The sequence below is a fragment of the Dermacentor andersoni genome, chromosome 10 (assembly GCF_023375885.2).
Source record: "Dermacentor andersoni chromosome 10, qqDerAnde1_hic_scaffold, whole genome shotgun sequence".
Taxonomy (NCBI): domain Eukaryota; kingdom Metazoa; phylum Arthropoda; class Arachnida; order Ixodida; family Ixodidae; genus Dermacentor; species Dermacentor andersoni.
Window position 1 is genome coordinate 2,202,015 of NC_092823.1, and position 21,784 is coordinate 2,223,798.

The 21,784-nt window shown below is 49.3% G+C and overlaps 1 long non-coding RNA gene and 2 pseudogenes across 1 annotated transcript; 1 reads left to right on the forward strand and 2 right to left on the reverse strand.

Annotated features, from left to right (window-relative positions):
* The first annotated feature begins 4,466 nt into the window (after positions 1-4,466).
* LOC140213619 (uncharacterized) lies at positions 4,467-5,736 on the forward strand. The gene is made up of 3 exons (XR_011890523.1): positions 4,467-4,500; positions 4,737-4,804; positions 5,697-5,736. It is a non-coding gene; the product is annotated as an uncharacterized lncRNA (long non-coding RNA).
* A 12,585-nt stretch (positions 5,737-18,321) lies between these two features.
* On the reverse strand, positions 18,322-20,803 carry LOC129382025 (uncharacterized; annotated as a pseudogene).
* LOC126519754 (U2 spliceosomal RNA) lies at positions 18,517-18,684 on the reverse strand (annotated as a pseudogene).
* Positions 20,804-21,784: the final 981 nt, after the last annotated feature.

Below are 21,784 nucleotides of genomic sequence, written 5' to 3' on the forward strand. Positions count from 1 at the left end.
CCTGGCTGGTGGCTACCCGCTCGTAGCGCTGTATGTACGCGTCGAGTTCGTCGCGGCCCTAGGTGTAGGGAGGAATAAGCTTCTCGGGCCTTCTAAATGCATCACCGCTTTTTCCCGCGGTCTCTACCTGTTTCGACCGTCCCAGACACGTGACCTGCAAGACGACATCTTGTATCCAGCAGAGTTCATTCCGCCGTCACTCGAACGATCTCCTTTTGATGGGCTACTCGCGCAGCTTCCATGTCCTCAGCTCGTTTATGGCGCTCTCTTATGCTGCTCGTCAATCCACTCTTTTAGTTCTTTACTTGACAAGCCAAGCTTCTTGCCTGTCGGAATAAATTTCTCCCAGTCCATTTCCGACCACTGCACGCAAGCGAAGTGCGTCTCTTAAGGATGGAATTAGAGCTTAGTCTTGCCGCGGACGCCAGAAATTGTAGTGTTTTGGACTATTCGGCACTTTTGCAACAAGTGCGCAGTGATGCGGAAGAAAGAGTGATTTAGGCGCATTTATAAAAATCAAACCAACCTTCAATATATATATATATATATATATATATATATATATATATATATATATATATATACATATATATATATATATATATATACAGAGAGCTGATTACCTGCGTAACGGCAGTCCACACACATATAGCACAGAGGAATAAACGGGCTGAAATCGGTGTTGCGAGGCTCGCGGTTCCGTCGTCACAGCACTGTGGGTTCCCCCGTGCTCGAGCTGGCGGCGACGATCACACGCTCAGGAGCCGCAGCGCCATCAGCCAGGGGATGCCTTGTTCCGTGTGGCCTCGGTGTCCGCCTGGGACGCTGCTTGCGAATGATGTGCGGCAGTCGCACGTGAGGACCGCGTCTAGCACAGCAGCATCTGTGCCAGACTGGGACGCTGCTCGGCACAGCTCAGGTGCGGCAGCTCAGGGACCGGCGGCCCTCGGGTCAGCCAGCGTCTTCCAGCACTGGCGGCAGGAGCCCTGGTTCCTCGGACGTCCTCGTCCACGCTCGGCTCCACGATCCTCCGCACCTTGCTACGGATGTCTCGCCTGGCAGGAACTCTCGCCTCGTTCACCCCAGGAGTAGATGAGGAAGCGAGAGAGAGGAGCCCGGCTGCAGGTACCCGCCTCACATTCGATGCGTTTCGGCTAATCGAATACTTTGATAGTCATATCGTACATGAGTTCTGCCCGATTTCTTGGTAGCTTGGCATGCAGGCTGAAATTAAGGTGCCTGTTCGACCAATGTAATTCATTGAGACGATTGCTTTGCACGGCGCGCGCTAGCTGTGCTAAACGATAAATCTTTTTGCTAATACCGTCGTCTAAGCACTTTTGCTCTCGAGTGTAGAATTATCATGATGTGTTAAAAGCATGCGTGCGCATACCGAAGGCAAGATGCTTAATTGAAGTTTAAAGTATTTCTTCCCTCCTTTCCCTTCCCCTCTCTCTAATTTTTTGTATATGATGTATCACGTGAACTTGGAGTTGCGCTAAAAACAGAGGGACAGCTGCAGGTAGAAATATATAATGGACCTAATAGTTAATAAACCTTGAGTGCCCCTTTGGGACACTTGTTACGTCTTACCATCAGCCACATTAAAATGGTATCAGTACTTATAAAAATAGTAACGACCTTTTTTTTTTCTTTTGACCAATACATACTGGCCGTATTTTTTAACTGCTAACACCTCGGGCCTGAGCTATTACTCCGGCTCTAAGTTTCAATCACTTCTGTGACAAAAATACACCCTGACGATGTACCAGGCACACGCAACTAAATGCAGGCCACATGCACCACAGGAGGAAAGAAACGTATCGAAAATTTGGTTCATAACGTACACTGCGGTTATTCAGGCTATCACACCTAAGCACGTGAGACACGAACAGATGTTTATGTTCCGCGAATCGGTTCGCGTGAGGGTGGAGATTCAACATTAATGACAGGTGGTGTCGAAATTCATGGCCCAGCGATGTCCTCGTCAACGTAATAAACACTGATCTTCAAGGCCATGTTGTTGCTTGCAGCAGAAGGCGGAAGCGGTTGTGGGAGTCAGAAACACGTCATAGACCTCAAATTCGGCGCTGAGTATCCTCAAAAAGGTATTATCAAGATAAGATAACGCGATATTTAAATGGTTATTTAAGCATATTGCAAATAGGTAGTATTGAATCCATGGCGCATCGACAATTTCAATTGGTATTAGATCTCAAAGGCTATGCTTTTGCGGCCTGCACACGACGGAACTGAGAATACGGCATGGCCGACATGTGTTAAAGATTGTGCATAAACGTTTTTTAATTTTTCTTTTCTCCACTGCCATGTGGCAACACAGAGCACACACATTCAGTACCTCCATAAATTCGTATACGGTGTCAGCAGTCTCTGCATATTTACTACAAGCCATACAAGACTATAAAAGCGTGTGTACGTCTTTGTGCAAAGCCCTGCTACCCTAGCTCCTGCTATCGTCGCTGCTTCCCTCGCCATATTTCTGCATACGCCACGTTTTTTTTTTCATTCTTATATTCCTATTCCTAATATTCATATTTCCTTTTTCTATATCTCTTTTATATCTTTTTTATATCTCTTTTATATTATCTTTTATATCTTTATTACTGTATCTATATATAGCTTAATTTCAGTGTAGTGCCGTGATTCTTTTTTCTTTTAAGTTTTCTCTGTAAGTGCTTATATTAATTTATTTGTATGTGTGTATTCAGTGTATAGTTCCTTCATCTTTATTTTATATATAACTTTTTTGATTACTTTTTGTACTTTTGTAGGCCTCGTACTTATTTCTTTATGTTAGTGTGCTTTTTATATTTGTGCTTGGAAATGTCAGCGCCGACGCACGCGTATGTGGAATATGAGGACGGAGGCAAGGCGATCGTCTCCGTAAGCCTCAAAGGATTTCAGTCCCAATGACATGAACGATTTGGCGTGCAACAAGCGCATTTATTGGAGAGACCATGGAAAAGGCTTTGAAGGCGAGGATGGGTACTACTCCGGCGACATCATGGTGTTAGGATGTGAGTATATATCAACTTTCAACACTTCATTTGCTTCGCGGGGGTCGATCGCAGGGCAAAGTTGTGACTGGTGTTGTAGATGTCGCGGGGGGCTTTTCTCGTAGCTGGGTGCTTTTTTTTTTTTCGTTGCGACGATATATTGAATTTTTCACAAGTACTTCTCCAGGAGGGCACATGTAACAGGCAAACGGAGGCCTCAGGAAAGCACCTGAGATTATAGTAACAGGTGCAGATCGCGGTGCTTTGCGCTGCATTTCATGCAGCCTCTATGTCGCTAAATGAAGCATGCACACAGCGCTGTGTGCGCGTTCCTTTATTGGGTCCGGTTATCGTAACGAGTCCTGATCGACGAGATTAGTGCTGCGATGTTATGGCGATGACTTTTCCAACGTTATTCCTTCTCGCAGCATCAGTGGTCATAGTGACGCTCCGACCGCGCTAGAGTGGCATAGAATCGGCGTAAGGCATTGTCACATAATCGCGGCCTATCTTAGCATACAACTCACGGTGCGATCGTGGTTATAACATAGGCGGCTTATATGTCATTGGTAAAGGAAATGGGAAAATAACTGAAAAAATGTAGCCTTGTATGTGCTCGCCACGCGTTACTTGGTCTGAAATTGGGCCTCGTTGCCGACTCTACCGAAAATTTTAGCTCAACAGACCCTATGTTTCTCATTTGACACGTGCGACATGTGTTCAAAAGAACGGAAACCTGCTGCATCAAGACTTAATCTGGGTTAATTAACACACGTTAGCACGCAACATGTTAACGGATGTGATGTGAAGCAACAAAATGCCCATGCTGTAGTGTGCTTGTTTTGGGGCACTTACTGCTTCCGCTTGTTACTTTTCCTTTTCTGTATGTCTTGTAGAATCCCTCAGGTATATTTAGCGCCTAATGTGGCACCTAATAGCGCCTAATATTGCATTTGCGATGACCATCACAAATGCCATATTTTATTGTAATCAGCATTTTGTTTTCATTATCCTTCAGGTGGCAAAGCTGATTTGATTGCCAGGATGTCGAAGCAGCACAAGCCTGTTCCCATGGAAGTGTTTGAGCAATCAAGTGAGAGACATCGCCACAAGGAGAAGCCAGCCCTCAAGGTAATAATAATGATAATAATGCTTTAACAATTGCGAAGTTTGCCGAAACAAATATTATGCAACTTCATTTTCCTCTTGCCATTTACATTATTACTAGGATGTACCAACAAAGGAAAAGCGGCGCCGACTAGAAAGTGCAAAAAAATCAAGAATGCAGAAGATCCTTCAGAAAAAATTGCTGCTGGAGATACGGACTCCAGCAGTGAAGATGACTTGGTGCCCCGGAAGATGCTGAAGAAAGCGGAAAATGAAATTGCAGGGCTCAAAAACAAGTTACGAATATCCGAACAGCAGCGGATTGAAGAGTGGCAGCAAAACCAGAAACTCCACAGCTTACTCGAGGAGAGGATGAGTGAGCAATAATTTATTTTTAAATGACGGTGTCACTTTGCTTAGAAATTTATTTTTGCAGTATTCTGTGTCGCCTCACAAGTGTGCTGTCAGTCCTTGTGCATGAATGGTGTTGTAAAATGCCTCAGCATGCAAGCTAAGGTTTTAGATTAATGCTAGTCAGTGGAAATAATTATGCTATGTGTGGACATTTATGTGACAATTATGACTGTGTTTATGTAAATGTGCACCATGCAGATTCCATGGAGGCCTCCATAATTGAGGCACTAAGAAAAGAAGTTCGTGCGGCAAGGCTGCCTTCACAGGTATGTAATGTGGCATGTTGATATTTTATGGGGAGCAAAATTTCATGATTTTGAAATGTCAAATCAAGTCATGCACTGTTTCCCATGGACAGATTTATAAATTTAGTTACTTAACGATCTAGTTTAACCTTTTGCTGCCACAATCACACTTCTATCATGACATTTCTTTGGCAGCTGACATGATTTGCACCCATAGTACTTGATATAGAATTTCTCATCTAAGCAGCAGCAAAATAATATTTGTCGATCTAAGTACACGAGTCTAGCTGCATCCTAATAAACAACTAATAAATGACACTTCTGTATTGATCATGCACTGATCTCACATTTTGCAAAACTTTAGCCTGTTTACCTTAACCATGGAGGAAGGAAAAACATAGGTGGGAGCGTACCGCAACGCGATTGAAGCCAACCTGGTGACCCAACCTGTGGTCGCATGCCGAAGTTTGCGGCTGGTTTTAGTGTTCCCACTCTGCAGGCAGAGCCACGGCAAGGCAGCTGAACAAGCGTGCACCGAATAAATATTGGCATAGCTACTGGGAACCAAACGTCTTAGCAGACCTCGACCAAAGAGGTCACATGTTGGGCCACTACTGTGGCTTCATGGAGCGTTCGCTTGCCAAGGCTGGCTGCCTGACGTAATGCTCCCTCCTATATCTTTCCTTCCTCCATACATTTAACTGCACAATTATCAATGCATATCTCTAAGCACGTGGGAATCGAATAGCTCCAGCAATTTGTCTAAAGCAGCTAAACTTTTTAATTTGCAGTAAAGTTTTGTGTCAAAAACAAAACCCTACACGCCTTAATGGCCTTACTCTTTTACCAGTGCCTATTGGAGAAAATGTAAATGGACTTCTGATAACTGTACTGTTCTTCAATAGCCCTTTAGGGTTGTGCTGCAAATGTTTGCAGCGATGATTTGCAGCAAACAGTGCGGGAAGCTCCCATGAAGCCATGTGAGGTGAGAACTTCATTGGCATTGGTATATTTATTTGTTAGAAATGACTATGCATTATGCATTGCTCATTATTTATGTAGTCAACTTTAAAACAAATCTAACTTACCACGAAATGCTAGTGTAAACTTGATGGTATTGAGCTTTGGTGTCGTATATTTTATGCTGAATTATAATTTAAGGTAATCAAACCAAGAAATGGGGAGTGTGTGTTACTCAACAGCATTTCTAGTTTGCGTAGGTACGGCTTTGTTATGCGTTATGCACATTTAGTGCATGTTAGTGCACGTAATACTGTACTTATGGCTATATACTAGTTACTGTGGATAAGCTTTTCCTTGCTTCTTTGCACATTCCTGCTTGTGTACAGTCTAGCTTCTGTATCACTGGTGAGCACTAGGTAGCATTATTGTGCAATGCATGGAATCCTGCTAATATGTCTGCAGTGTAGATTTCTCAGCGACAAGATCATTACAATTGTTTTCTGAAATAAAAATGTATTTCGCAGTGCAAGAAATAATGTGTAAACTTTCATTAAGGGTTATGTTTCAATGCAGTAGCAGTATAATTAGCAGAGTGGCAAATTGAGTGAATTGGCATTCGTTGTCAAATAAACATAACAGCACTAACAACAAGAGAGAAAAAATATACGACACAGGAAAGTGCCTGTAGCACTAGCTGTTACTTCCGTTTCAAATTTAGCTAAAGTTATACCCACCACTGTGGTTCAGCCACTGCGACGTCCTACCACAGAGCACAAAGTAAAAAGAAATAATTATCAGTGTTGTGAGCCACAATCCAATGAAGCCAGAATTCAAAACAGCTCATGCATCGATTTATGTGTACATTGACGAACCTGAGGTTTTAAAAATGTATCTGGAGCCCTTTACATGGCTTTTCTCATAATCTGTGGGATTCACGTCCAAAGGCCAGGTTATTATATCTCCTTTGCATTAAACAGCCATAGGCAGAAAAAGCAGATAGTCGCTCATACTTGCTCGCCTATATATTTGGGGGCAATGCACTCACTCGCAGTCATTGGCACTTGCATTCATGAAAGAAAGAAAATCTATTCCCGCATAGTGCAATACAAAATGGTATACAGTATCATGTGGCATTTGCAGTTGCTTGCATTGACACTTAATGGTACCCAGTCATGATAATTCTTGCATCCACAACCATTCACTCACATTACATTCACTCGCACTTGTGGACAGCCACCTATTATACTGTCACGTGGTGGTGACGTAGAAGAACTCAGTAGCAATACTGTGAACGAGAAAACTAACTTTTATTGGGCGAACTTGTGCCCACAAAACAGGCTACACTTATAGCACAACGAAAGCGGCGAACACAGTCGGCGATCGTCGGAAATCTGATTAGCGGGTCAAGCGCGTCGGCTTTTATAGATCAGTCGTCGAATGTTCCAGATTAACTGATGGGACCCGCGTGTCTTCCACAAAGTTCTACACCATTCGTGTCACGCGATGAAATCTGATAACACAAGGTTCGGCGACAACAGACACGCGGATAGAAGCGTCGATAACTTTCCAGAAACGTCGGATACATGCAGGCGTGTCCCTCGCTGTGCGATTACAGTTGTTAAGCGGCGAAACGTGGTTGCCCGATAAAGATAAGTACACGTGTCATTACCCCCCTCTTAAAAAGCATCGACCCGATGCTGCTAACAAACGAAAGTAACAAAGAAAAGCACTCGTAGCAAAGAAAACAACAAACTAAGGAAGTTCATCAACGTCCGTAAAATGGTTTAAGGCGCACCACGTGGACCACTTCAGATCGTGCGCGGCGCCGCTGTGAGTGCGAAATGCCGTCTGGCACGACCTCATAGTCCAGTGCGCCAATACGTCGGATGACCTTGTAGGGTCCGAAATAGCGTCGCAGCAGCTTCTCACTGAGTCCTCGCCGGCGTATCGGGGTCCATACCCAAACACGGTCGCCGGGCTGGTACTCGACGAAGCGTCGTCGGAGGTTGTAGTGTCGGCTGTCGGTACGCTGCTGGGTCTTGATCCGTAGGCGGGCGAGCTGTCGGGCTTCTTCGGCGCGCTGGAGATAGGTAGCGACGTCAAGATTCTCCTCGTCAGTGACGTGCGGCAGCATGGCGTCGAGCGTCGTCGTCGGGTTCCTGCCGTAAACCAACTTGAATGGCGTGATCTGTGTAGTTTCTTGCACCGCCGTGTTGTAGGCGAAGGTGACATACGGCAGGACCGCGTCCCACGTCTTGTGCTCGACGTCGACGTACATTGCTAGCATGTCGGCGAGGGTCTTGTTCAGGCGCTCCGTGAGACCATTCGTCTGCGGATGGTAGGCAGTTGTCCTCCTGTGGCTCGTCTGGCTGTACTGCAGAATGGCTTCGGTGAGCTCTGCTGTAAAAGCCGTTCCTCTGTCGGTGATGAGGACTTCTGGGGCACCATGTCGCAGCAGGATGTTCTCGACGAAAAATTTCGCCACTTCGGCTGCGCTGCCTTTTGGTAGAGCTTTGGTTTCAGCAAAGCGGGTGAGATAGTCCGTCGCCACGATGATCCACTTATTCCTGGATGTTGACATCGGAAACGGCCCCATCAAATCCATCCCAATCTGCTGGAATGGTCGACGAGGAGGTTCGATCGGCTGTAGTAATCCTGCTGGCCTTGTCGGTGGTGTCTTGCGTCGTTGACAGTCTCTGCATGTCTTGACGTAACGGGCGACGTCGGCGGTCAGACGCGGCCAGTAATACTTTTCCTGTATCCTCGACAGTGTCCGGGAGAATCCGAGGTGCCCAGCGGTTGGATCGTCGTGTAGGGCGTGCAGTATTTCTGGACGGAGCGCTGACGGCACCACAAGAAGGTAGCTGGCGTGGACTGGTGAGAAGTTCTTCTTCACGAGCAGGTTGTTTCGTAGCGTGAACGAAGACAACACACGCTTAAATGCCCTAGGGACAACGTCGGTGTTCCCTTTCAAATACTCGACGAGGCCTTTTAGCTCCGGGTCTGCTCGTTGCTGTTTAGTAAAGTCTTCCGCGCTTATTATCCCAAGGAAGGCGTCGTCGTCCACGTCGTCTTGCGGCGGGGGATCGATTGGGGCGCGTGATAAGCAGTCGGCGTCGGAGTGTTTTCTTCCGGACTTGTATATTACCGTTACGTCATATTCTTGTAGTCTGAGGCTCCACCGCGCCAGCCGTCCTGAAGGGTCCTTTAAGTTAGCTAGCCAACACAACGCGTGGTGGTCGCTGACCACTTTGAATGGCCTGCCATAGAGGTAAGGGCGGAATTTAGCTGTAGCCCAAATGATGGCGAGGCATTCCTTTTCAGTCGTAGAATAATTGCTTTCCGCTTTTGACAGCGACCGGCTAGCATACGATATCACCCGTTCAAGTCCGAGGCCTAGGCTACTGGCGTCAGTGTGGATTTCAGTATCGGCGTCCTCGTCGAAGTGTGCAAGTACCGGCGGCGACTGCATGCGTCGTTTGAGTTCTTGAAATGCGTCGGCCTGCGGCGTTTCCCAATTGAACTCGACATCAGATTTCGTTAGATGTGTTAGCGGCTCCGCGATGCGCGAAAAGTCCTTGACAAAGCGCCTATAGTAGGCACACATGCCAAGGAATCTGCGCACTGCCTTCTTGTCGATTGGCTGCGGGAACTTTGCGATGGCAGCTGTCTTCTGCGGGTCGGGGCGCACTCCAGATTTGCTGATGACATGGCCGAGGAATAGAAGCTCATCGTAAGCGAAGCGACACTTTTCCGGCTTCAGGGTGAGCCCTGATGACTTGATGGCCTCTAATACTGTCGCAAGCCGCTTAAGGTGATCGTCGAAATTTCCGGCGAAGACGACGACGTCATCCAAGTAAACAAGACAGGTCTGCCACTTCAATCCTGCTAAAACCGTGTCCATCACGCGCTGGAACGTTGCAGGCGCCGAGCACAGTCCAAATGGCATAACCTTGAATTCATAGAGGCCGTCTGGCGTGATGAAGGCGGTCTTTTCGCGATCCCTTTCGTCGATTTCTATTTGCCAGTAGCCAGACTTGAGGTCCATCGATGAGAAGTATTTAGCATTGCAGAGCCGATCTAATGCGTCGTCTATCCGTGGGAGGGGGTATGCGTCTTTCTTCGTGATTTTGTTCAGCCGACAATAATCGACGCAGAAACGTAGGGTTCCGTCCTTTTTCTTCACTAAAACAACTGGAGACGCCCACGGGCTTTTCGACGGCTGGATGATGTCGTCGCGCAGCATTTCGTCGACTTGTTGTCTTATAGCTTCGCGTTCTCGCGTCGAAACTCGGTAAGGGCTCTGGCGTAGTGGTCGAGCGCTCTCTTCGGTGATTATGCGATGCTTTGCGACTGGTGTTTGTCGAATCCTTGATGACATCGAAAAGCAGTCTTTGTATCGTCGAAGCAGACTTCTGAGCTGTTGCTGCTTAATCACGGGGAGACTTGGATTTATGTTGAAGTCTGGCTCGGGAACTGCGGTCGTCGGGGTAGATGCAACAGAATCCGAGAGGACAAAGGCATCGCTGGTTTCCTGTATTTCCTCGATGAATGCGATCGTCGTGCCCTTGTTGATGTGCTTGAACTCCTGGCTGAAGTTTGTCAGCAACACTCTCGTGTTTCCTCCATGCAGTCGAGCGATCCCTCTTGCGACGCAAATTTCACGGTCGAGTAGTAGACGTTGGTCGCCTTCGATGACGCCTTCTACGTCAGCGGGTGTTTCGGTGCCGACCGAAATAACGATGCTGGAGCGAGGCGGGATGCTCACTTGATCTTCGAGCACACTCAAGGCGTGGTGACTACAAGGGCTCTCCGATGGTATAGCTTGATCTTCCGACAGCGTTATTGACTGCGACTTCAGGTCGATGATTGCGCCGTGTTGGTTCAGGAAGTCCATGCCGAGAATGACGTCTCGTGAACACTGTTGCAGGATATCGAAGGTGGCAGGGTAAGTCCGGTCATGAATGGTAATTCTTGCCGTGCAGACTCCAGTCGGCGTAATGAGGTGTCCTCCAGCGGTCCGAATTTGGGGGCCCTCCCATACAGTCTTAACCTTCTTCAACTGGGCGGCGATGTGTCCACTCATTACGGAGTAATCGGCCCCTGTGTCGACTAAGGCAGTGACTGCGTGGCGGTCGAGAAGCACGTCAAGGTCGGTGGTTCTTTGTCTGGCGTTGCAGTTAGGTCGTGGCGTCGGATCACGGCTGCGTCGTGTTGAACTGAAGCTGGAACGTCGCTTCGTCAAGTCGTCTTTCGTCGGTGTAGTCTTGGCTTCCTGACTTCGTCGGGACGGCGGCGTGTCGTCATTAGGTCGTCGAGATGGTTTCTTCGTCGTCTTCGTCGGCGGCGGAGGATCTTCGTCAGTTCGACGAACAGCAACCGCACCTCCATCGGTTGCTGCTTTTAGTTTTCCGGATATGGGCTCGCAGAGCGGCCCCGGGCTGGGCCGGTGTATGGTCGGTGCTGCGGCGACAGGTAGCGGCCTGGTGACGGCGAACGGGACGGTCGTCGAGGGCTCCACTGAGTAGCGGCGAGGTAGTCGGCGATGTCACGAGGGCGTTCACCTTCCCTCGGGCGCTGTGCGTTCACGGCGAAGCCTCGCAATCCCAGGTCACGGTATGGGCATCGGCGGTACACGTGGCCGGCTTCGCCGCAGTGGTAGCAGAGCGGGCGGTGGTCGGGGGCGCGCCAAATGTCCGTCTTCCTCGCGTAGGTGCGCTGGGCGACGGGTGGGCGTGCTGGCGGCGGCGGCGGTGGACGACGGAATTGTGGCGTTACAGGGCCCTGACGTTGTCGCGGAGGGGGAGCTTGACGGCGTGCGACGGCGGCGTAAGTCATCGCTTCTGGCTGGGGCTGCGGTAATTGTGGTTGCACCTCAGGAACTCCTAGCGATCGGTGCACCTCTTCTTTCACGATGTCGGCGATCGAGGCCACTTGAGGCTGCGACGATGGCAAGACCTTGCGCAGTTCTTCGCGCACGATGGCCCTGATGGTCTCGCATAAATCGTCCGTGGCCAGTGATTGAATTCCGGAGTAGCTTGTTGGCTTGGTGCGTCGGTCAAATTGCCGGTTCCGCAATTCCAGTGTCTTCTCGATGCTCGTCGCCTCACGAAGAAACTCGTCGACGGTCTTCGGTGGGCTTCTTACCATGCCGGCGAAAAGTTCCTCCTTTACACCACGCATCAGTAGACGTACTTTCTTCTCCTCGGACATTTCTGGGTCGGCGTGGCGGAACAGACGGCTCATTTCCTCAGTGAAAATCGCGATCGTCTCATTCGGCAGCTGCGCTCTTGTCTCCAGTAGAGCTTGGGCTCGCTCTTTTCGCACGACGCTTTGAAACGTTTGCAGGAAGCCGCTTCGGAAGAGGTCCCACGTCGTCAAGGTGGCTTCTCGATTCTCGAACCACGTCTTGGCGGCGTCCTCCAATGCGAAATAGACATGTCGTAGCTTGTCGTCGCTTGCCCAATTGTTAAACGTAGCGACCCTCTCATACGTTTCCAGCCAGGTTTCCGGGTCCTCAAATGTGGAACCGCGGAACGTTGGTGGTTCCCTGGGCTGCTGCAGCACGATGGGGGACGCTGGGGCTGCCATTGCGGTTGCCTTGGCCACACTCTTCTTGGTCTTCTCAGGTAGAAGTCCGTGCTCCGGGGGCAGGTGTTGAAGACGGCGGCTTGCTCGGTGGTCCGGGACTACGTTGGTGTTCTGTTTGTGGTCTGGGCTGGGATCACGGCTTGTCGGGGGCGTCCTGTACATGGACGAAAAGCACCTCCACCAGATGTCACGTGGTGGTGACGTAGAAGAACACAGTAGCAATACTGTGAACGAGAAAACTAACTTTTATTGGGCGAACTTGTGCCCACAAAACAGGCTACACTTATAGCACAACGAAAGCGGCGAACACAGTCGGCGATCGTCGGAAATCTGATTAGCGGGTCAAGCGCGTCGGCTTTTATAGATCAGTCGTCGAATGTTCCAGATTAACTGATGGGACCCGCGTGTCTTCCACAAAGTTCTGCACCATTCGTGTCACGCGATGAAATCTGATAACACAAGGTTCGGCGACAACAGACACGCGGATAGAAGCGTCGATAACTTTCCAGAAACGTCGGATACATGCAGGCGCGTCCCTCGCTGTGCGATTACAGTTATTAAGCGGCGAAACGTGGTTGCCCGATAAAGATAAGTACACGTGTCAATACTCGCATTCACTGAAACTCGCTGCCACCAAATTTCATTCATAGTCGTGTTTATCAGCACTTGCTGTTATCCATACGTCCCCTCAAGCTTGTTAACACTCCCATTCATACACACATCCTTGCACCTATCATTACTCACTAGCACCCTCCTATGCCTGTGAAATAAGCGTGGAGCAAGTACGAGTTGGTATACTTGTGAACATTTTGACCTATACAAATTAAAAAGCTGGTGTTTTTCTTCCAGCGCCGCAATATGCAATAGTATAATTATTCACTACATGTTTCTGGGGCTTTACTAGTTCTCAACAGTAGTGATAGCATGTAGTGCTCTGCAGTGTTGCATAGTTGTCACACATGAGGCAACACATGGGCCGTAGTATTTCCGCCAGCAAGATAACCTTATGCATTCAGCTGAAGAGCACCATGTAGTGTGACACAAATTTTTACGTGGTTTAAAGCTTCAAATATTGGGTAAGCTTGCATTGAATTTAGACTGAAGAATGCACACACTTCAGGTTGTCCCCATGCAGCAACCAAATGAACAATCAGTGTTTGATGTTTCTCTTTCCTGTTGTGCTGTGTCATTCCTACATTCTGCTCCCAAGCAATCGTTTTTTCTAGCCCAGACATATGTTTAAGTAATAGCTGACAAGCACGCTTCTTGCTTCTCGGTCTAGATCTATGTGTTTTGAGCCATTGGCAAGGAAGGTGGCAGGTTAGGCCCTGTTTAATTTCAGAAAAGGGCTCAAAAAGAACTTTGCCATTGCTCTTAGACACTTCGCATAGCTTCTTTATAGTTCATGTGCTAATGCTGATAAGTCTGTGGCCTACACATTTAAAGAATTGATGTGTGGTGGTAATTGCAATGTGGTTGGTTCCTGGATTTCAGGATAATTTCATTCAGCAAAACTCCCGAATGGCAATTGATCAACAAGAGTCTACTACGCTGTATGAGGTATGTATACACAATACATGAAAGCCCAGCTAGTGTGTTTTGCATGGGGCTGCTAAAAATTAAGATCTGGAAATCTGAACAGCCACAACGAAGACAGATTTGTACGCATTTGGTTTGTACTTTGCAAGCCTAATGTAGCAGCCACGGGACTATAAATGATATTGTTGCTTTCGCCACTTTATCTAAGAGAGCGGATGCTGAAGTGACTGGGCGAAAGCACTGTCTTGTTAATTTTTAGCAGAATAAGATGACCTAGTGAACATTGTCTTTAGCTGTTTTGGATTGCGAGCACTTTTTTCTTGAAGCTAAGCTTTTTTCCTATATTTTTCTATCTCCCCTTTTCCTAAGCCTGTGTTTGGCATGGTTGCTGCTGCTGTGGTATCTTTGTAGGTATGATTGTGGATATGTATATGCAGGTTTATATGCAAAGATTGCAGGCTCCAGCACTTGGGCAGGCTCCAGCACAGCTGAAATGGTGCGGTTGCGTCTCGAACCGGCCGATTTTCGGGGCGATGTGTGTGTGTTGGCGCGACGCGCAATACACGAGGGCCTCGCAACCCGAGTGGCAAATGCACGCCATCTCATGTTCCAGTCGTGTGGCGTGTGATCGAAAGAGAGACAGACTCCAGAGAGGACCTTGTGTTCCTCCTGGGGCTATAACAGCGAGGCCGGCATTGACTGCCGCCTCGCGCACACTGGTACAGGGGGGCGGCTTTTTTTTTTTTTTTCGCCGCCCCGGCTGACGTGGTTGCGGACTTTGCCGCGCGCCGGCGCCGACAGACTTCCACCGGACTGCATACAATTTCAGCAACAATCCCGTGGCTTCAGTTTTAGTCCCCGCGTGGCTTAAGCGCCGAGCATTTTCAGGCTTAAGCGCGGGCGTTCGGCGCTCTCCGTGGCCGCCCCGGCTGACGTAAGAGGAGACACAGAGCTTCACACGTAAGAGGAGCTTCACACTTAAGAGGAGCGGCTTCTGAGTACGAGGCGGTTTACCTTTTTTTTTTCTCCCGATAATTGTACTCATCTGCCACGTATCTCACCACGATATGATATTTTTCTTTGGAGGGGGGGGGGGGGGGTGCGTTTCTCCCTTGATCCTCAAGTGAACGGACTTTCCAGCAATGATGCCATTTACAAAAATCCAAAACAACAGAGGCCCGCACCTGCTCAATCAACGCCAACTCAATTTAAAGAAGGGCTGTTCAAAAGCTGATCGAAACCATCCAGTTTGGGAAAACGTATTTTATGCAGTAGTTTTTATTATTATTTTTTTTATTGTGAGAGACGTGAAATCCACACCACGAAATGAACGTCCATTTTTACCCTTTTGTTACCGCGGCTTCGATATCCTGCGTATTACCAATTTAATTGTGTCCTGGTTGGTCGTTTGTCAGCGCTTTGTGTTCTTCAAGAAAATCAACTACAAGTTTGTAAATTAGGTGCGCGAAATTTTCCTCCATGTGCACCAATACGCCACCACCAAAATACTTAAAGAAGAGAGAAAGCGTCCGGGGCCTCGAGATTTCGAAAATGCCGTGCTCTGAAATTTTCACATTCGCCATTGGAAAGATAATTATTATCCGCCGTAAAAAAAAAAAAGAAAAAAGAAATGAGATTTGAAATTATCATTGAAAGTGGCCACGTTTTTCGGGGCATGTCTTGATGAAATAATTTCAGTTCAGTTCGTTGGTTCCATTGCATTTGTCGGCTCCTTGCAGCATGCTTGGATTTCATCTTTTCCAGTACGAATTGCCGGCAGATTTTTTAGTTGTTTTGAGTGACATTCCTGAATGATGTTTTTCTTTTCCTCAAAGCTAGCCATAGAACCAGCGCTTTCTATAAAATCATGACAATAAGAATCCAGCATATCGGTTCATCTTCGGCGCGATTAAAGTTCGGGAACTGGCGATTTTTTAATGCCGTGATCATGAAGGTTAACACCAGATATACCAGGGGCGTGATTTTTCAGCATACCAGTCACGATATCTAATCGAATCTAAGATTGAAATGGCGTTCTGAATTCTTTCGGTTCCAGATAGAACAAACAGAAACAAAAAAAAAGAAAGGATGTGATTGATTGCCGTTCAAATCTGAAGACCCCGTGGAGAAAGTGTTCCGGTTTACATTCGGGAAATCAAAATGAAGGGCTAAAATTATGCTATCGTCTGGTTTCATGCGCGAGATCACGTAAAAGGCAGCCATTCTTCTTTACATGGTTTCTCTCTTTTGCTCTGTCATTTGCGCACGCAAATTTCTTCGTACGTGAATTTTATGAAGCGAAGGCGGCTGCAGACCATTTTCTTTGTTTAGTTCATGTTCGTAGGCGCAAATTACAAACCTAATACTTGGAGGAACATTTCCACTACTCTAGAGGGGCATGAACTGTAGACAGTGCCCGCTTTCTCATTTCTCCAATCGCTCGCAAACACATTGCATTGCTAGTCTACAGTGGCAATACAAAGAGACGTTTCACCATGCACGTCGAAGTTCATTACCAGTACCACGCCAGCGTCGACCGGCCGGCGAAGCGACGAGCTCAGCAGCGCATGCGCAAGGCCCGACACCACCCCAACCGAGCTTCCCTGCTTATCGGAGAGAGCAAGTGCGCGTGAACACGGGCGCGTCTGAGTATCTGGATTTAAAAAAAAAAAAGAAAAAGAAAGCGTTTCCGAGATATTGACAAAGACAAGTGGTCGCGGTCGCTCTGAATCTTATCGTATTATAGAAAACGTGGGATGGCGGCGCTTCCTCGAGGGTCAAAAAGTACAATCGTCGAACTAGATCTCCCGGTGGCAAGTGGAGTACATCCTTCTTCTTGGAACGGTTTGCAATTGACTGCTTGAATGTGCCGACCACGCGTCGCGGGTCGCGTATAGAGCCAACCGTGGGCAAGCACGCGTCTAGCGTAGCAGCAGAACCGATCGCGGTTGCGATTACCCATCGTTGGCAGCGAAAAAGAAAAACACCCACACGCAGTTTGTAGCAATAACCGTACAAATCAATGTGGTTTTAAATATAGCTTCACTGGTCACAGTAGAAGGGCACCGAAACTTTCTCATGACGCACACCGCTGTAGTCCACAAAGAACAAAGCACACAAAACAGATATGATACAGCCGCACCGCATTATTTCGTGTTTTCACTATTTGATTACTTTCGTGTGCATGCGCGCTAGGGCCACGCAGGCCAGGAGTAAAAGGCAAAAAAAAAAAATATGGTACGCAATCCTAAGCTTTGACTTGACTAATGTGGCACTCGCATTTGTGTTCTTTACCTTAGGCGAACGCAATGCGCAAACTGAACTGGAATTTCCAATAATGGAAATTCCTGTTCGGCTAATATTTGCGTTTTTCGCCCGAGCAAGCGCTTCACTGCACTACGCTTTGCCCCTTAAATGCGGCTTCACTGCCCTGCCGGCGTGTTCTGCGTAGGCCAAACCTGCAGGCAAAAAGCCTGGTCGCCGCCTTCTTGTTGAGAGCGGCGCCAGGGACACAATCGCGCCTAGCTCATTGAGTTTTCCCCCAAAACTGAAAAAAATTTGACTTGATTAAACGAGAAAGATGCCACGAGTGCCCCAACAAAAAGCTTTAAGGATTACCGAAGGGTAACTGAGGACGACGCAACGGGCTCTGGAAAGAAGGATGATGGGTGCAGCGTCACGGGGGGATCGGAATAGAGCAGATTGGGGGGTGTGAGAACAAACGCTAGGTAATGACACCAAAGTTTAAACCAAGAAAAACAAATGGGCATGCGCAGGGCATGCAATGTGGGGGGAAGATAACCGATGGTCATTAAGGGTTACAGACTGAATTCCAAGAGGAGGGAAGCGTAGCAGGGGGTGGCAGAAAGTTAGGAGGGCAGCTTAGATTAGGGACTACATGGCGCCAATCAGCACGTGACCGGGGTACTTGGAGGATCGTGGGAGATGCCTCTGCCCTGCAGTGGGCGTAGCCAGGATGATGATGATAATGAAAAGGTAGCAACAAGTCTTCGTAACATACAGGTTAGAAAGATGAGGCACCTTTGAACCCTTGAATATATTTCGCCACACTTGGGCATACGACAAGCTTGTTTTCGAGGCGCTCGGTCCCACTGCTGCGAAAATGTGCACACAAAGGCTGCACAGTAGTTGCCAGAAATAGGGCACTCTTTTTCTTTCCTAGGGAATCTTTCTTCCACTTGGGCAGCGGATTTCGGCAGGGCGAGCTTGCGTGGGCGCGGTGGTTTACGGATCCAAGCGATAGTGAACTCCAAAATGCAGTGTTGGCTTTGAGTGGGATTCATATTGATCGCAAACCCCACGGCTAATCCTACCCCCATTCCCCCAAGTGGCTCTTCACAGGAGACAATCGTTCAGAGACATCGGACAAATAGGAATTCTGGTTCTTTCTTTTGCTTTCATTTATTGTTCTCGAAGCCCATAACCAGAAATTTGCTGGAGTGGCTGTCCCATTTGCGACGCAGCAAGTGCGACGCTACACACAGATGGAGTGACAGTTTAATTACTCTCGTGGTCCGCGAACCGGCATCGTTGCGTATAGTATAGGAATGGTGCGTGTCAAGTCAGTGCTCGCTTCGAGCTTGTGCTCTTCATTTTGATTGAATGAAGTCTCACCTAAGTGAGCGGGCGCCGATCCCGGAGGTTGTGCAATACCGGGCCGACCTGCGGCGGAGGTGAAGCAGGCTTCAAGCACTCCGCCAACTTCCAAAAATAGGTTTAATATCGTGGGTTCATATAGAACCCGTATCAGATATTAAGCTGATAAGAACAGAGGTTTTTGAAAAAATGCTTGTTACAATTTCCCAATGAAGGACGGTTTTATTGATGTGAATTTACTAGAGTTTGGTGTTAGGTTTTGGGCAGGCATGGAGGTGTGTGTTTGTTTAGTGTTTGTTGGGTATTTTGGAAGTTTTTGTGCTGGCATAGAAGTGTGTGTTGGTGTAGTGTGTGTCCACCTAGTGCTGTTCTTCACTTGGCTGCGATGTGCGCTGCATAGATGTCTCGTGATGCAGCGATTGTCTCACTCACGGCGAGTTTCTTGAACAGCCGCAGGTATTTGCGGCTGCAGAAGCGGCGCATGACCCGGTCGTTTTGCGGATCCCACGATCCAAGTGCTCCGATGATGATGGCCTCCACGGTCACTTTCTGGAATTTCCGCAGCAGGTACTCCCGGACTGGCTGGTACTTCTCCTCCTTCCCCTGGCGGGCCGCGTTCAGGGCTGCTGGGCGGTTCTCGAACGGGCAGGTTACATCGATGATGATCGCCTCCTCGCCCCTGCAAAGCACAAGGTCAGGACGGAGATTAGTATTACCTACTGGTCGATTCTCGTGGGTGACAGTGAACCTGGCGGAGGCAGCGGCTTTCACTCGGTTCACGATCTGGTTGTGGCGGTTGGTGTATGCTTGACTGTGAGTCATGCAGTGACAGGACATGTGGCAGGGTCTCTGGCTGACCGCCACAAATCCTACACCGTTGGTCCACGGCCGTAGCCCATGGCCTCGCTGCGTTCAGGGGAACGACGTTGAGTCGGGCCCGGTGAACGAAACGCCAGTCGGCAAACCTCGTGAATTGGCCGGTACGTACAAAGTGGGAACTGCTCCGGTCGGCGGCAACGCACTCCATCACTTTCCCCTGACTGGGTTTTTGGTGGAGATCGTGATCTCGTGCGTTTGCCAGTGCCGTCCTGAGTGTCTTTACCACTTTAGTACGCTTCCTCGGGCCAAGTGTTATGTCACCCCTGGAGATACGGGGGCCGTCTTGTTCGATTTCCCAGGTGACACCAAGACGCCGAGAAGCCTTGCGGGCCTCCGTCCACACGGACTGGAGCTGCGTCGCCGTGGCCCGGAAGTCACCCTCAGTCTCGCCGCTCAGGTAGGCGTCCATGTCACCCGGTTCTGCAATGCGCCTCAACCTTTTGCATGTCACGACGAACAGCGCCTGCAGTGCCAGGTCCTGGACTTCAGTGTCTGCAGAGGAAAGAAGTTTGAAAGCATTGTCAATTCTGCAGATGTCACTGACTTCTGCAGCCACAGGAATGCCAATGGCACCCGCTGCGGAGCTACCGTATAGGTAGTCGTTAGCAGCGTTGGCAGGCAGGTAGAGGGTCCGCATGATGAGTGGGCGAAGCGTTGTGTCCAGGCGAGACCACTCTGCCTTACCAAGGGAGCCACACCTCATGGCAAAGTTGAACGCCGGAAATACAAATGTTTTAACGGCGTCCAATCTCTGCCACGGGGCGAGCATCGAGGTAAGCAGGCGGCGACCCACGTTGATGGCTTCGTCCACGGTTGCCTGGTCCGGTAGTACCGAGAACCCGACTGGTCGCCCGAGGAAGGTGTGTGCCTCGAAGTCACTGATTGATGGGATTGGGGTGCCGTAGACCGTGAAGGTCGTAGGTCTTGTCCCCACGGGTGTCTTTCCGGAGAGGTGCAGTGACTTGCACTTCGCGGGGTTCAGACGTAGCCCGAGCTGGCTCGACAGGGTTGCCACTACGTTAATGCGGCTCTGTAGTGTACCTTGCTCGTCAGCTAGCGGCGTTAGATCGTCCGCGTAGGCAAGCACATTGTGCTGCCTGTCGCCTCCCTGAAGCGCACGCACGACTGGGTCGAGCACCAGGTTGAACAGGAGGCCGCTCAGTGGGCAACCCTGACGTATGCCGGCAGAGATTTCTATCGGTGAGGTGATCCCGGCTTCTGCGATGATGCTGGTCCTGTTGTCTCTGTAAATATCAGCAATAATAGCACAGAAGTTATCACCCGCACCAGCGCCATGCAGTGCATCAATGAGGGCGTTGTGGGGAACAGATCCAAACGCGTTGGCGAAGTCGAGGAATGCCGCGCACAGGTCCCCACGGCCAGGTCTCGCCGCGTCCAGGCGCTCCTGCAGTACGAAGTTGTGTTCGTACACACCATCATACGGCAGGGACCCCTTCTGACAACGGGAGAGCACTTCTTGGGAGGCGATCCATTCCTGTAAGCGAGCCGCCAAGCCGCCCGCGTAGTTTCGAAATCGTGCTCCCAAGGGTAATGGGGCGCCAGTTCGCAGCATCCCCGAGGTCTCCTAAGGGATGTTGACAAACGACATGGACGCGGAGAGGTAGTTTCGCCCCAGGATTGTGGGAGGTCGCCATTTTCGGGCTTCGCCGAGAGTGAAACCAGCCGGGTGCTTCGGTAATGAGTCGGGGGGCGCTCTTTGGCGGCAGGTATAGCCCGCGCCGACACCTCGGGACATCTTAACCTGTCGCGCGTGCGGTCGTGAAACGTAGGAAAGGGTGTGACGTTGGGGGCCCTTTGGCCCGGAAGCGCGGACGGGGGCGCCCTGCTGGGACGGACCACGGGCAAAGCGTCGTTAGGGCGTCAATGGCCATGCCCGGGGTACAAAGGGGCAGCTTAAAGCCAGAGGGATCGGTGACCCGACGCGCGGTCTCTTGAAAGGCAGGCCGGCACCCGAGACAAATCCATCTGTGCACTTAGCTTTACCGCCCCGCCGGAGGAGACTAACCATGCACAAGGCGGCATGGCGAATCGGTGGGTGCACTCCGGCAGGGGTGCCCTTTGCGGCACGCAGTGCGCCATGGTTTTAATTAAGGTGCGATGATGGGGAGACGCAGATGGTCGTTTCCCGTAAGTGTTCGTCAAAGTGTCGGGAGGCTTTTCCATATATGTCGCGGAGACGAAACGGTTGGGATATTATTTGTTTATTTGTGTCTGGTGGTTCCTTTCTCTCCCTCTATCTCTCTGAATGTTCCGAGGAACGCAGAGAGAGGGTGAGAGAAAGAGAGTGTCCAATGAGTGACAGCCCAGTTGACCCAATCAGGTCATTGGGGTGTCGTGATTTGCCGTGAGGGGATTCGGGAGGAGCAACTGAAGGGTTAAAACCTGGCTCCC